Raw genomic sequence first — 12,189 nt, forward strand, 5'->3', positions numbered from 1 at the left:
CTGCCCAGCTAGAGGCTTCTGCCCATTCACAGGCTTCTGCCCAGCTACAGGCTTCTGCCCAGCTACAGGCTTCTGCCCATTCACAGGCTTCTGCCCAGGTACAGGCTTCTGCCCATTCACAGGCTTCTGCCCAGCTACAGGCTTCTGCACAGCTACAGGCTTCTGCCCATTCACAGGCTTCTGCCCAGGTACAGGCTTCTGTCCATTCACAGGCTTCTGCCCAGCTACAGGCTTCTGCCCAGCTACAGGCTTCTGCCAATTCACAGGCTTCTGCCAAGGTACAGGCTTCTGTCCATTCACAGGCTTCTGCCCAGCTACAGGCTTCTGCCCAGCTACAGGCTTCTGCCCATTCACAGGCTTCTGCCCAGCTACAGGCTTCTGCCCAGCTACAGGCTTCTGCCCATTCACAGGCTTCTGCCCATTCACAGGCTTCTGCCCAGCTACAGGCTTCTGCCCAGCTACAGGCTTCTGCCCATTCACAGGCTTCTGCCCAGGTACAGGCTTCTGCCCATTCACAGGCTTCTGCCCAGCTACAGGCTTCTGCACAGCTACAGGCTTCTGCCCATTCACAGGCTTCTACCCAGGTACAGGCTTCTGCCCATTCACAGGCTTCTGCCCAGCTACAGGCTTCTGCACAGCTACAGGCTTCTGCCCATTCACAGGCTTCTACCCAGGCACAGGCTTCTGCCCATTCACAGGCTTCTGCCCAGCTACAGGCTTCTGCACAGCTACAGGCTTCTGCCCATTCACAGGCTTCTGCCCAGGTACAGGCTTCTGTCCATTCACAGGCTTCTGCCCAGCTACAGGCTTCTGCCCAGCTACAGGCTTCAAATCAAATCAAATCAAATTTATTTGTATAGCGCTTTTTACAACAGGTGTTGGCACAAAGCAGCTTTACAGAAACATGATTACAGGACAAAGAATCAGGCAAAACATTACACATAGAATATACATAATACAGAACCCCCAGTGAGCGCGGAGGCAAGGAAAAACTCCCTCAGAGCTGCAGGAGGAGGAAGAAACCTTGGGAGGACCAAGACTCACATTAAAGGGGGGACCATCCTACCACTGGTCAAACGGCTTTTAAATAGAAATTTAAAAAGTCTTTTATACATCTATATAGGTTTTATGTACTCAGGAGTGTAATAGCGCCACTAATGGCTTGGATGTAATCTGTAGTGGAGAGTAAGATGGATGATGAGCAGCTGATCTGTGGTGGTGGTGGAGAAGAGCTGACTTCAGAAACTTCCATCAGTCTGGCCGGAGAGGAGACGCGAGAGCCTGAGGGTCCAACATCGGTATCGGGTCAGACAGGTGGGCAGTCAGTAACTCGGAGGAAGGCAGAGAGATGGAATTAGTTTTGACTGGATTTATGCAAAACTGAGAATATTAAAACATTATCAGAGTGTGGCAAATGACTCCGGCAGAACTGAATAAAACAGCCTAACTAAAGGCAGAGAGCCAGAAGGTAACATAGACATGGAGGCACCCTGAAACACCAGCATCCACCCACTCCACCGTCCACAAACCTGAGTGACCGTGTGCAGTGGGAGAACAACAGCACCAGCATCTCAGTTTACCACAATTTCCTCTGTCCATGAACCCCTGAATCTGCAGCCTTATCTAAAGGGAAAAACATTAATTACCAAAAGCTAAACTAAACAAGTAAGTTTTCAGTCTAGACTTAAAGATTGAGACTGTGTCTGAGTCCCGAACATATTCGGGGAGATTATTCCAGAGTTGAGGCGCTTTATAAGAGAAAGCTCTTCCTCCTGCAGAGCTCCTCTGAATTTTAGGCACTACTAATAAACCAGCACCCTGAGATCTGAGTAATCGCGGTGGTTCATAACAGGAGATGAGGTCTTGTAAATACTCAGGAGCGAGCCCGTGTAGGGCTTTATACGTTAACAGGAGAATTTTATAGTCTATGCGGAATTTGACTGGAAGCCAGTGCAGTGCTGATAGTACTGGACTAATATGGTCAAATTTTCTAGTTTTAGTAAGGACCCTGGCTGCAGCATTTTGAACTAGCTGAAGTTTATTTAAGTTACTGCCGGAACATCCAGACAGTAGCGCATTACAATAATCTAGCCTTGAGGTAATAAAGGCATGTACTAATTTTTCTGTGTCATGCAGTGATAGGGCATTTCTTAGCTTGGCGATGTTACGGAGGTGTAGAAAAGCTGTTCTAGTAACATTAGATATGTGTTTATCGAATGCTAGATCTGAATCTATGATAACTCCAAGGTTTTTAGCTGCTGAACCAGGGGTGGCTGAGAAGTCAGCCAGATTTAGCATTAAGTCTGATAATTTATTTCTAGCAGCTTTGGGGCCTAATAGGCTTCTGCCCATTCACAGGCTTCTGCCAAGGTACAGGCTTCTGTCCATTCACAGGCTTCTGCCCAGCTACAGGCTTCTGCCCAGCTACAGGCTTCTGCCCATTCACAGGCTTCTGCCCAGCTACAGGCTTCTGCCCAGCTACAGGCTTCTGCCCATTCACAGGCTTCTGCCCAGCTACAGTTTTCTGCCCAGGTACAGGCTTCTGCCCAGGTACAGGCTTCTGCCCACCTACAGGCTTCTGCCCAGCTACAGGCTTCTGCCCATTCACAGGCTTCTGCCCAGCTACAGGCTTCTGCCCAGCTACAGGCTTCTGCCCATTCACAGGCTTCTGCCCATTCACAGGTTTCTGCCCAGCTACAGGCTTCTGCCCATTCACAGGCTTCTGCCCAGCTACAGGCTTCTGCACAGCTACAGGCTTCTGCCCATTCACAGGCTTCTGTCCATTCACAGGCTTCTGCCCATTCACAGGCTTCTGCTCAGCTACAGGCTTCTGCCCATTCACAGGCTTCTGCCCAGCTACAGTTTTCTGCCCAGGTACAGGCTTCTGTCCATTCACAGGCTTCTGCCCAGATACAGGCTTCTGCCCAGCTACAGGCTTCTGCCCATTCACAGCCTTCTGCCCATTCACAGGTTTCTGCCCAGCTACAGGCTTCTGCCCATTCACAGGCTTCTGCTCAGCTACAGGCTTCTGCCCAGCTACAGGCTTCTGCCCATTCACAGGCTTCTGCCCATTCACAGGCTTCTGCCCAGGTACAGGCTTCTGTCCATTCACAGGCTTCTGCCCATTCACAGGCTTCTTCCCAGCTACAGGCTTCTGCCCATTCACAGGCTTCTGCCCAGCTACAGGCTTCTGCCCAGCTACAGGCTTCTGCCCATTCACAGGCTTCTGCCCATTCACAGGCTTCTGCCCAGCTAGAGGATTCTGCCCATTCACAGGCTTCTGCCCAGCTACAGGCTTCTGCCCAGCTACAGGCTTCTGCCCATTCACAGGCTTCTGCCCAGCTACAGGCTTCTGCCCATTCAAAGGCTTCTGCCCATTCACAGGCTTCTGCCCAGCTACAGGCTTCTTTACAGCTACAGGCTTCTGCCCATTCACAGGCTTCTGCCCATTCACAGGCTTCTGCCCAGCTACAGGCTTCTGCCCATTCACAGGCTTCTGTCCATTTACAGGCTTCTGCCCAGCTAGAGGCTTCTGCCCATTCACAGGCTTCTGCCCAGCTACAGTTTTCTGCCCAGCTACAGGCTTCTGCCCATTCACAGGCTTCTGTCCATTTACAGGCTTCTGCCCAGCTAGAGGCTTCTGCCCATTCACAGGCTTCTGCCCAGCTACAGGCTTCTGCCCAGCTACAGGCTTCTGCCCATTCACAGGCTTCTGCCCAGCTACAGGCTTCTGCCCATTCACAGGCTTCTGCCCATTCACAGGCTTCTGCCCAGCTACAGGCTTCTGCACAGCTACAGGCTTCTGCCCATTCACAGGCTTCTGCCCAGGTACAGGCTTCTGCCCATTCACAGGCTTCTGCCAAGCTACAGGCTTCTGCCCATTCACAGGCTTCTGCCCAGCTACAGGCTTCTGCCCAGCTATAGGCTTCTGCCCATTCACAGGCTTCTGCCCAGCTACAGGCTTCTGCCCAGCTACAGGCTTCTGCCCATTCACAAGTTTCTGCCCATTCACAGGCTTCTGCCCAGCTACAGGCCTCTGCCCAGCTACAGGCTTCTGCCAATTCACAGGCTTCTGCCCTGCTACAGGCTTCTGCCCAGCTACAGGCTTCTGTCCATTTACAGGCTTCTGTCCATTTACAGGCTTCTGACCAGCTACAAGCTTCTGCCCAGCTACAGGCTTCTGCCCATTTACAGGCTTCTGCCCAGCTACAGGCTTCTGCCCATTCACAGGCATCTGCCCATTCACAGGCTTCTGCCCAGCTACAGGCTGCTGCACAGCTACAGGCTTCTGCCCATTCACAGGCTTCTGCCTAGGTACAAGCTTCTGTCCATTCACAGGCTTCTGTCCATTCACAGGCTTCTGTCCATTCACAGGCTTCTGCCCAGCTACAGTTTTCTGCCCAGGTACAGGCTTCTGTCCATTCACAGGCTTCTGCCCACCTACAGGCTTCTGCCCAGCTACAGGCTTCTGCCCATTCACAGGCTTCTGCCCAACTACAGGCTTCTGACCAGCTACAGGCTTCTGCCCATTCACAGGCTTCTGCCCAGCTACAGGCTTCTGCCCAGCTACAGGCTTCTGCCCATTCACAGGCTTCTGCCCATTCACAGGCTTCTGCCCAGCTACAGGCTTTTGCCCATTCACAGGCTTCTGCCCAGCTACAGGCTTTTGCCCAGCAACAGGCTTTTGCCCATTCACCAGCTTCTGCCCAGCTACAGGCTTCTGCCCATTCACAGGCTTCTGCCCAGCTACAGGCTTTTGCCCATTCACAGGCTTCTGGCCAGGTACAGGCTTCTGCCCATTCACAGGCTTCTGCCCAGTCACAGGTATCTGCCCAGCTACAGGCTTCTGACCATTCACAGGCTTCTGCCCATTCACAGGCTTCTGCCCAGCTACAGGCTTTTGCCCAGCAACAGGCTTTTGCCCATTCACCGAATTCTGCCCAGCTACAGGCTTCTGCCCAGATACAGGCTTCTGCCCATTCACAGGCTTCTGCCCAGCTAAAGGCTTCTGCCCAGCTACAGGCTTCTGCCCATTCACAGGCTTCTGTCCATTTACAGGCTTCTGCCCAGCTAGAGGCTTCTGCCCATTCACAGGCTTCTGCCCAGCTACAGGCTTCTGCCCAGCTACAGGCTTCTGCCCATTCACAGGCTTCTGCCCAGGTACAGGCTTCTGCCCATTCACAGGCTTCTGCCCAGCTACAGGCTTCTGCACAGCTACAGGCTTCTGCCCATTCACAGGCTTCTGCCCAGGTACAGGCTTCTGTCCATTCACAGGCTTCTGCCCAGCTACAGGCTTCTGCCCAGCTACAGGCTTCTGCCAATTCACAGGCTTCTGCCAAGGTACAGGCTTCTGTCCATTCACAGGCTTCTGCCCAGGTACAGGCTTCTGCCCATTCACAGGCTTCTGCCCAGCTACAGGCTTCTGCACAGCTACAGGCTTCTGCCCATTCACAGGCTTCTGCCCATTCACAGGCTTCTGGCCAGGTACAGGCTTCTGCCCATTCACAGGCTTCTGCCCAGTCACAGGTATCTGCCCAGCTACAGGCTTCTGACCATTCACAGGCTTCTGCCCATTCACAGGCTTCTGCCCAGCTACAGGCTTTTGCCCAGAAACAGGCTTTTGCCCATTCACCGAATTCTGCCCAGCTACAGGCTTCTGCCCAGCTACAGGCTTCTGCCCATTCACAGGCTTCTGCGCAGCTACAGGCTTCTGCCCAGCTACAGGCTTCTGCCCATTCACAGGCTTCTGTCCATTTACAGGCTTCTGCCCAGCTAGAGGCTTCTGCCCATTCACAGGCTTCTGCCCAGCTACATGCTTCTGCCCAGCTACAGGCTTCTGCCCATTCACAGGCTTCTGCCCATTCACAGGCTTCTGCCCAGGTACAGGCTTCTGCCCATTCACAGGCTTCTGCCCAGCTACAGTCTTCTGCACAGCTACAGGCTTCTGCCCATTCACAGGCTTCTGCCCAGGTTCAGGCTTCTGTCCATTCACAGGCTTCTGCCCAGCTACAGGCTTCTGCCCAGCTACAGGCTTCTGCCAATTCACAGGCTTCTGCCAAGGTACAGGCTTCTGTCCATTCACAGGCTTCTGCCCAGCTACAGCCTTCTTCCCAGCTACAGGCTTCTGCCCATTCACAGGCTTCTGCCCAGCTACAGGCTTCTGCCCAGCTACAGGCTTCTGCCCATTCACAGGCTTCTGCCCATTCACAGGCTTCTGCCCAGCTACAGGCTTCTGCCCAGCTACAGGCTTCTGCCCATTCACAGGCTTCTGCCCAGGTACAGGCTTCTGCCCATTCACAGGCTTCTGCCCAGCTACAGGCTTCTGCACAGCTACAGGCTTCTGCCCATTCACAGGCTTCTGCCCAGGTACAGGCTTCTGCCCATTCACAGGCTTCTGCCCAGCTACAGGCTTCTGCACAGCTACAGGCTTCTGCCCATTCACAGGCTTCTGCCCAGGTACAGGCTTCTGTCCATTCACAGGCTTCTGCCCAGCTACAGGCTTCTGCCCAGCTACAGGCTTCTGCCCATTCACAGGCTTCTGCCAAGGTACAGGCTTCTGTCCATTCACAGGCTTCTGCCCAGCTACAGGCTTCTGCCCAGCTACAGGCTTCTGCCCATTCACAGGCTTCTGCCCAGCTACAGGCTTCTGCCCAGCTACAGGCTTCTGCCCATTCACAGGCTTCTGCCCAGCTACAGTTTTCTGCCCAGGTACAGGCTTCTGCCCAGGTACAGGCTTCTGCCCACCTACAGGCTTCTGCCCAGCTACAGGCTTCTGCCCATTCACAGGCTTCTGCCCAGCTACAGGCTTCTGCCCAGCTACAGGCTTCTGCCCATTCACAGGCTTCTGCCCATTCACAGGTTTCTGCCCAGCTACAGGCTTCTGCCCATTCACAGGCTTCTGCCCAGCTACAGGCTTCTGCACAGCTACAGGCTTCTGCCCATTCACAGGCTTCTGCCCATTCACAGGCTTCTGCTCAGCTACAGGCTTCTGCCCATTCACAGGCTTCTGCCCAGCTACAGTTTTCTGTCCATTCACAGGCTTCTGCCCAGATACAGGCTTCTGCCCAGATACAGGCTTTTGCCCAGCTACAGGCTTCTGCCCATTCACAGCCTTCTGCCCATTCACAGGTTTCTGCCCAGCTACAGGCTTCTGCCCATTCACAGGCTTCTGCCCAGGTACAGGCTTCAGCACAGCTACAGGCTTCTGCCCATTCACAGGCTTCTGCTCAGCTACAGGCTTCTGCCCAGCTACAGGCTTCTGCCCATTCACAGGCTTCTGCCCATTCACAGGCTTCTGCAAAGGTACAGGCTTCTGTCCATTCACAGGCTTCTGCCCATTCACAGGCTTCTTCCCAGCTACAGGCTTCTGCCCATTCACAGGCTTCTTCCCAGCTACAGGCTTCTGCCCATTCACAGGCTTCTGCCCAGCTACAGGCTTCTGCCCAGCTACAGGCTTCTGCCCATTCACAGGCTTCTGCCCATTCACAGGCTTCTGCCCAGCTAGAGGCTTCTGCCCATTCACAGGCTTCTGCCCATTCACAGGCTTCTGCCCAGCTACAGGCTTCTGCCCAGCTACAGGCTTCTGCCCATTCACAGGCTTCTGCCCAGCTACAGGCTTCTGCCCATTCAAAGGCTTCTGCCCATTCACAGGCTTCTGCCCAGCTACAGGCTTCTTTACAGCTACAGGCTTCTGCCCATTCACAGGCTTCTGCCCATTCACAGGCTTCTGCCCAGCTACAGGCTTCTGCCCATTCACAGGCTTCTGTCCATTTACAGGCTTCTGCCCAGCTAGAGGCTTCTGCCCATTCACAGGCTTCTGCCCAGCTACAGGCTTCTGCCCATTCACAGGCTTCTGCCCAGCTACAGTTTTCTGCCCAGGTACAGGCTTCTGTCCATTCACAGGCTTCTGCCCATTCACAGGCTTCTGGCCAGGTACAGGCTTCTGGCCAGGTACAGGCTTCTGCCCATTCACAGGCTTCTGCCCAGTCACAGGTATCTGCCCAGCTACAGGCTTCTGACCATTCACAGGCTTCTGCCCATTCACAGGCTTCTGCCCAGCTACAAGCTTCTGTCCATTCACAGGCTTCTGCCCATTCACAGGCTTCTGCCCATTCACAGGCTTCTGCCCAGCTACAGGCTTTTGCCCATTCACAGGCTTCTGCCCAGCTACAGGCTTTTGCCCAGCAACAGGCTTTTGCCCATTCACCGGCTTCTGCCCAGCTACAGGCTTCTGCCCAGCTACAGGCTTCTGCCAATTCACAGGCTTCTGCCCAGCTACAGGCTTCTGCCCAGCTACAGGCTTCTGTCCATTTACAGGCTTCTGTCCATTTACAGGCTTCTGACCAGCTACAAGCTTCTGCCCAGCTACAGGCTTCTGCCCAGCTACAGTTTTCTGCCCAGCTACAGGCTTCTGCACAGCTACAGGCTTCTGCCCATTCACAGGCTTCTGCCCAGCTACAGGCTTCTGCCCATTCACAGGCTTCTGTCCATTTACAGGCTTCTGCCCAGCTAGAGGCTTCTGGCCATTCACAGGCTTCTGCCCAGCTACAGGCTTCTGCCCAGCTACAGGCTTCTGCCCATTCACAGGCTTCTGCCCAGCTACAGGCTTCTGCCCAGCTACAGGCTTCTGCCCATTCACAGGCTTCTGCCCAGCTACAGTTTTCTGCCCAGGTACAGGCTTCTGTCCATTCACAGGCTTCTGCCCACCTACAGGCTTCTGCCCAGCTACAGGCTTCTGCCCATTCACAGGCTTCTGCCCAGCTACAGGCTTCTGCCCATTCACAGGCTTCTGCCCATTAACAGGCTTCTGCCCAGCTACAGGCTTCTGCACAGCTACAGGCTTCTGCCCGTTCACAGGCTTCTGCCCAGGTACAGGCTTCTGCCCAGGTACAGGCTTCTGCCCAGCTACAGGCTTCTGCCCATTCACAGGCTTCTGCCCAGCTACAGGCTTCTGCCCAGCTACAGGCTTCTGCCCATTCACAGGCTTCTGCCCAGCTACAGGCTTCTGCCCATTCACAGGCTTCTGCCCAGCTACAGTTTTCTGCCCAGGTACAGGCTTCTGTCCATTCACAGGCTTCTGCCCACCTACAGGCTTCTGCCCAGCTACAGGCTTCTGCCCATTCACAGGCTTCTGCCCAGCTACAGGCTTCTGCCCATTCACAGGCTTCTGCCCATTCACAGGCTTCTGCCCAGCTACAGGCTTCTGCACAGCTACAGGCTTCTGCCCGTTCACAGGCTTCTGCCCAGGTACAGGCTTCTGCCCAGCTACAGGCTTCTGCCCATTCACAGGCTTCTGCCCAGCTACAGGCTTCTGCCCAGCTACAGGCTTCTGCCCAGCTACAGGCTTCTGCCCATTCACAGGCTTCTGCCCAGCTACAGGCTTCTGCCCAGCTACAGGCTTCTGCCCATTCACAGGCTTCTGCTCAGCTACAGGCTTCTGCCCAGCTACAGGCTTCTGCCCATTCACAGGCTTCTGCCCAGCTACAGTTTTCTGCCCAGGTACAGGCTTCTGTCCATTCACAGGCTTCTGCCCACCTACAGGCTTCTGCCCAGCTACAGGCTTCTGCCCATTCACAGGCTTCTGCTCAGCTACAGGCTTCTGCCCAGCTACAGGCTTCTGCCCATTCACAGGCTTCTGCCCATTCACAGGCTTCTGCCCAGGTACAGGCTTCTGTCCATTCACAGGCTTCTGCCCATTCACAGGCTTCTTCCCAGCTACAGGCTTCTGCCCATTCACAGGCTTCTGCCCAGCTACAGGCTTCTGCCCAGCTACAGGCTTCTGCCCATTCACAGGCTTCTGTCCATTTACAGGCTTCTGCCCAGCTAGAGGCTTCTGCCCATTCACAGGCTTCTGCCCAGCTACAGGCTTCTGCCCAGCCACAGGCTTCTGCCCATTCACAGGCTTCTGCCCAGGTACAGGCTTCTGCCCATTCACAGGCTTCTGCCCAGCTACAGGCTTCTGCACAGCTACAGGCTTCTGCCCATTCACAGGCTTCTGCCCAGGTACAGGCTTCTGTCCATTCACAGTCTTCTGCACAGCTACAGGCTTCTGCCAATTCACAGGCTTCTGCCAAGGTACAGGCTTCTGTCCATTTACAGGCTTCTGCCCAGCTAGAGGCTTCTGCCCATTCACAGGCTTCTGCCCAGCTACAGGCTTCTGCCCAGCTACAGGCTTCTGCCCATTCACAGGCTTCTGCCCAGGTACAGGCTTCTGCCCATTCACAGGCTTCTGCCCAGCTACAGGCTTCTGCACAGCTACAGGCTTCTGCCCATTCACAGGCTTCTGCCCAGGTACAGGCTTCTGTCCATTCACAGGCTTCTGCCCAGCTACAGGCTTCTGCCCAGCTACAGGCTTCTGCCAATTCACAGGCTTCTGCCAAGGTACAGGCTTCTGTCCATTCACAGGCTTCTGCCCAGGTACAGGCTTCTGCCCATTCACAGGCTTCTGCCCAGCTACAGGCTTCTGCACAGCTACAGGCTTCTGCCCATTCACAGGCTTCTGCCCATTCACAGGCTTCTGGCCAGGTACAGGCTTCTGCCCATTCACAGGCTTCTGCCCAGTCACAGGTATCTGCCCAGCTACAGGCTTCTGACCATTCACAGGCTTCTGCCCATTCACAGGCTTCTGCCCAGCTACAGGCTTTTGCCCAGAAACAGGCTTTTGCCCATTCACCGAATTCTGCCCAGCTACAGGCTTCTGCCCAGCTACAGGCTTCTGCCCATTCACAGGCTTCTGCGCAGCTACAGGCTTCTGCCCAGCTACAGGCTTCTGCCCATTCACAGGCTTCTGTCCATTTACAGGCTTCTGCCCAGCTAGAGGCTTCTGCCCATTCACAGGCTTCTGCCCAGCTACATGCTTCTGCCCAGCTACAGGCTTCTGCCCAGCTACAGGCTTCTGCCCAGCTACAGGCTTCTGCCCAGCTACAGGCTTCTGCCCAGCTACAGGCTTCTGCCCATTCACAGGCTTCTGCCCAGCTACAGTTTTCTGCCCAGGTACAGGCTTCTGTCCATTCACAGGCTTCTGCCCACCTACAGGCTTCTGCCCAGCTACAGGCTTCTGCCCATTCACAGGCTTCTGCTCAGCTACAGGCTTCTGCCCAGCTACAGGCTTCTGCCCATTCACAGGCTTCTGCCCATTCACAGGCTTCTGCCCAGGTACAGGCTTCTGTCCATTCACAGGCTTCTGCCCATTCACAGGCTTCTTCCCAGCTACAGGCTTCTGCCCATTCACAGGCTTCTGCCCAGCTACAGGCTTCTGCCCAGCTACAGGCTTCTGCCCATTCACAGGCTTCTGCCCAGGTACAGGCTTCTGTCCATTCACAGGCTTCTGCCCATTCACAGGCTTCTTCCCAGCTACAGGCTTCTGCCCATTCACAGGCTTCTGCCCAGCTACAGGCTTCTGCCCAGCTACAGGCTTCTGCCCATTCACAGGCTTCTGTCCATTTACAGGCTTCTGCCCAGCTAGAGGCTTCTGCCCATTCACAGGCTTCTGCCCAGCTACAGGCTTCTGCCCAGCCACAGGCTTCTGCCCATTCACAGGCTTCTGCCCAGGTACAGGCTTCTGCCCATTCACAGGCTTCTGCCCAGCTACAGGCTTCTGCACAGCTACAGGCTTCTGCCCATTCACAGGCTTCTGCCCAGGTACAGGCTTCTGTCCATTCACAGTCTTCTGCACAGCTACAGGCTTCTGCCAATTCACAGGCTTCTGCCAAGGTACAGGCTTCTGTCCATTTACAGGCTTCTGCCCAGCTAGAGGCTTCTGCCCATTCACAGGCTTCTGCCCAGCTACAGGCTTCTGCCCAGCTACAGGCTTCTGCCCATTCACAGGCTTCTGCCCAGGTACAGGCTTCTGCCCATTCACAGGCTTCTGCCCAGCTACAGGCTTCTGCACAGCTACAGGCTTCTGCCCATTCACAGGCTTCTGCCCAGGTACAGGCTTCTGTCCATTCACAGGCTTCTGCCCAGCTACAGGCTTCTGCCCAGCTACAGGCTTCTGCCAATTCACAGGCTTCTGCCAAGGTACAGGCTTCTGTCCATTCACAGGCTTCTGCCCAGGTACAGGCTTCTGCCCATTCACAGGCTTCTGCCCAGCTACAGGCTTCTGCACAGCTACAGGCTTCTGCCCATTCACAGGCTTCTGCCCATTCACAGGCTTCTGGCCAGGTACAGGCTTCTGCCCATTCACAGGCT

Source organism: Astyanax mexicanus, chromosome 5, assembly GCF_023375975.1.
Source record: "Astyanax mexicanus isolate ESR-SI-001 chromosome 5, AstMex3_surface, whole genome shotgun sequence".
NCBI classification, from domain to species: domain Eukaryota; kingdom Metazoa; phylum Chordata; class Actinopteri; order Characiformes; family Acestrorhamphidae; genus Astyanax; species Astyanax mexicanus.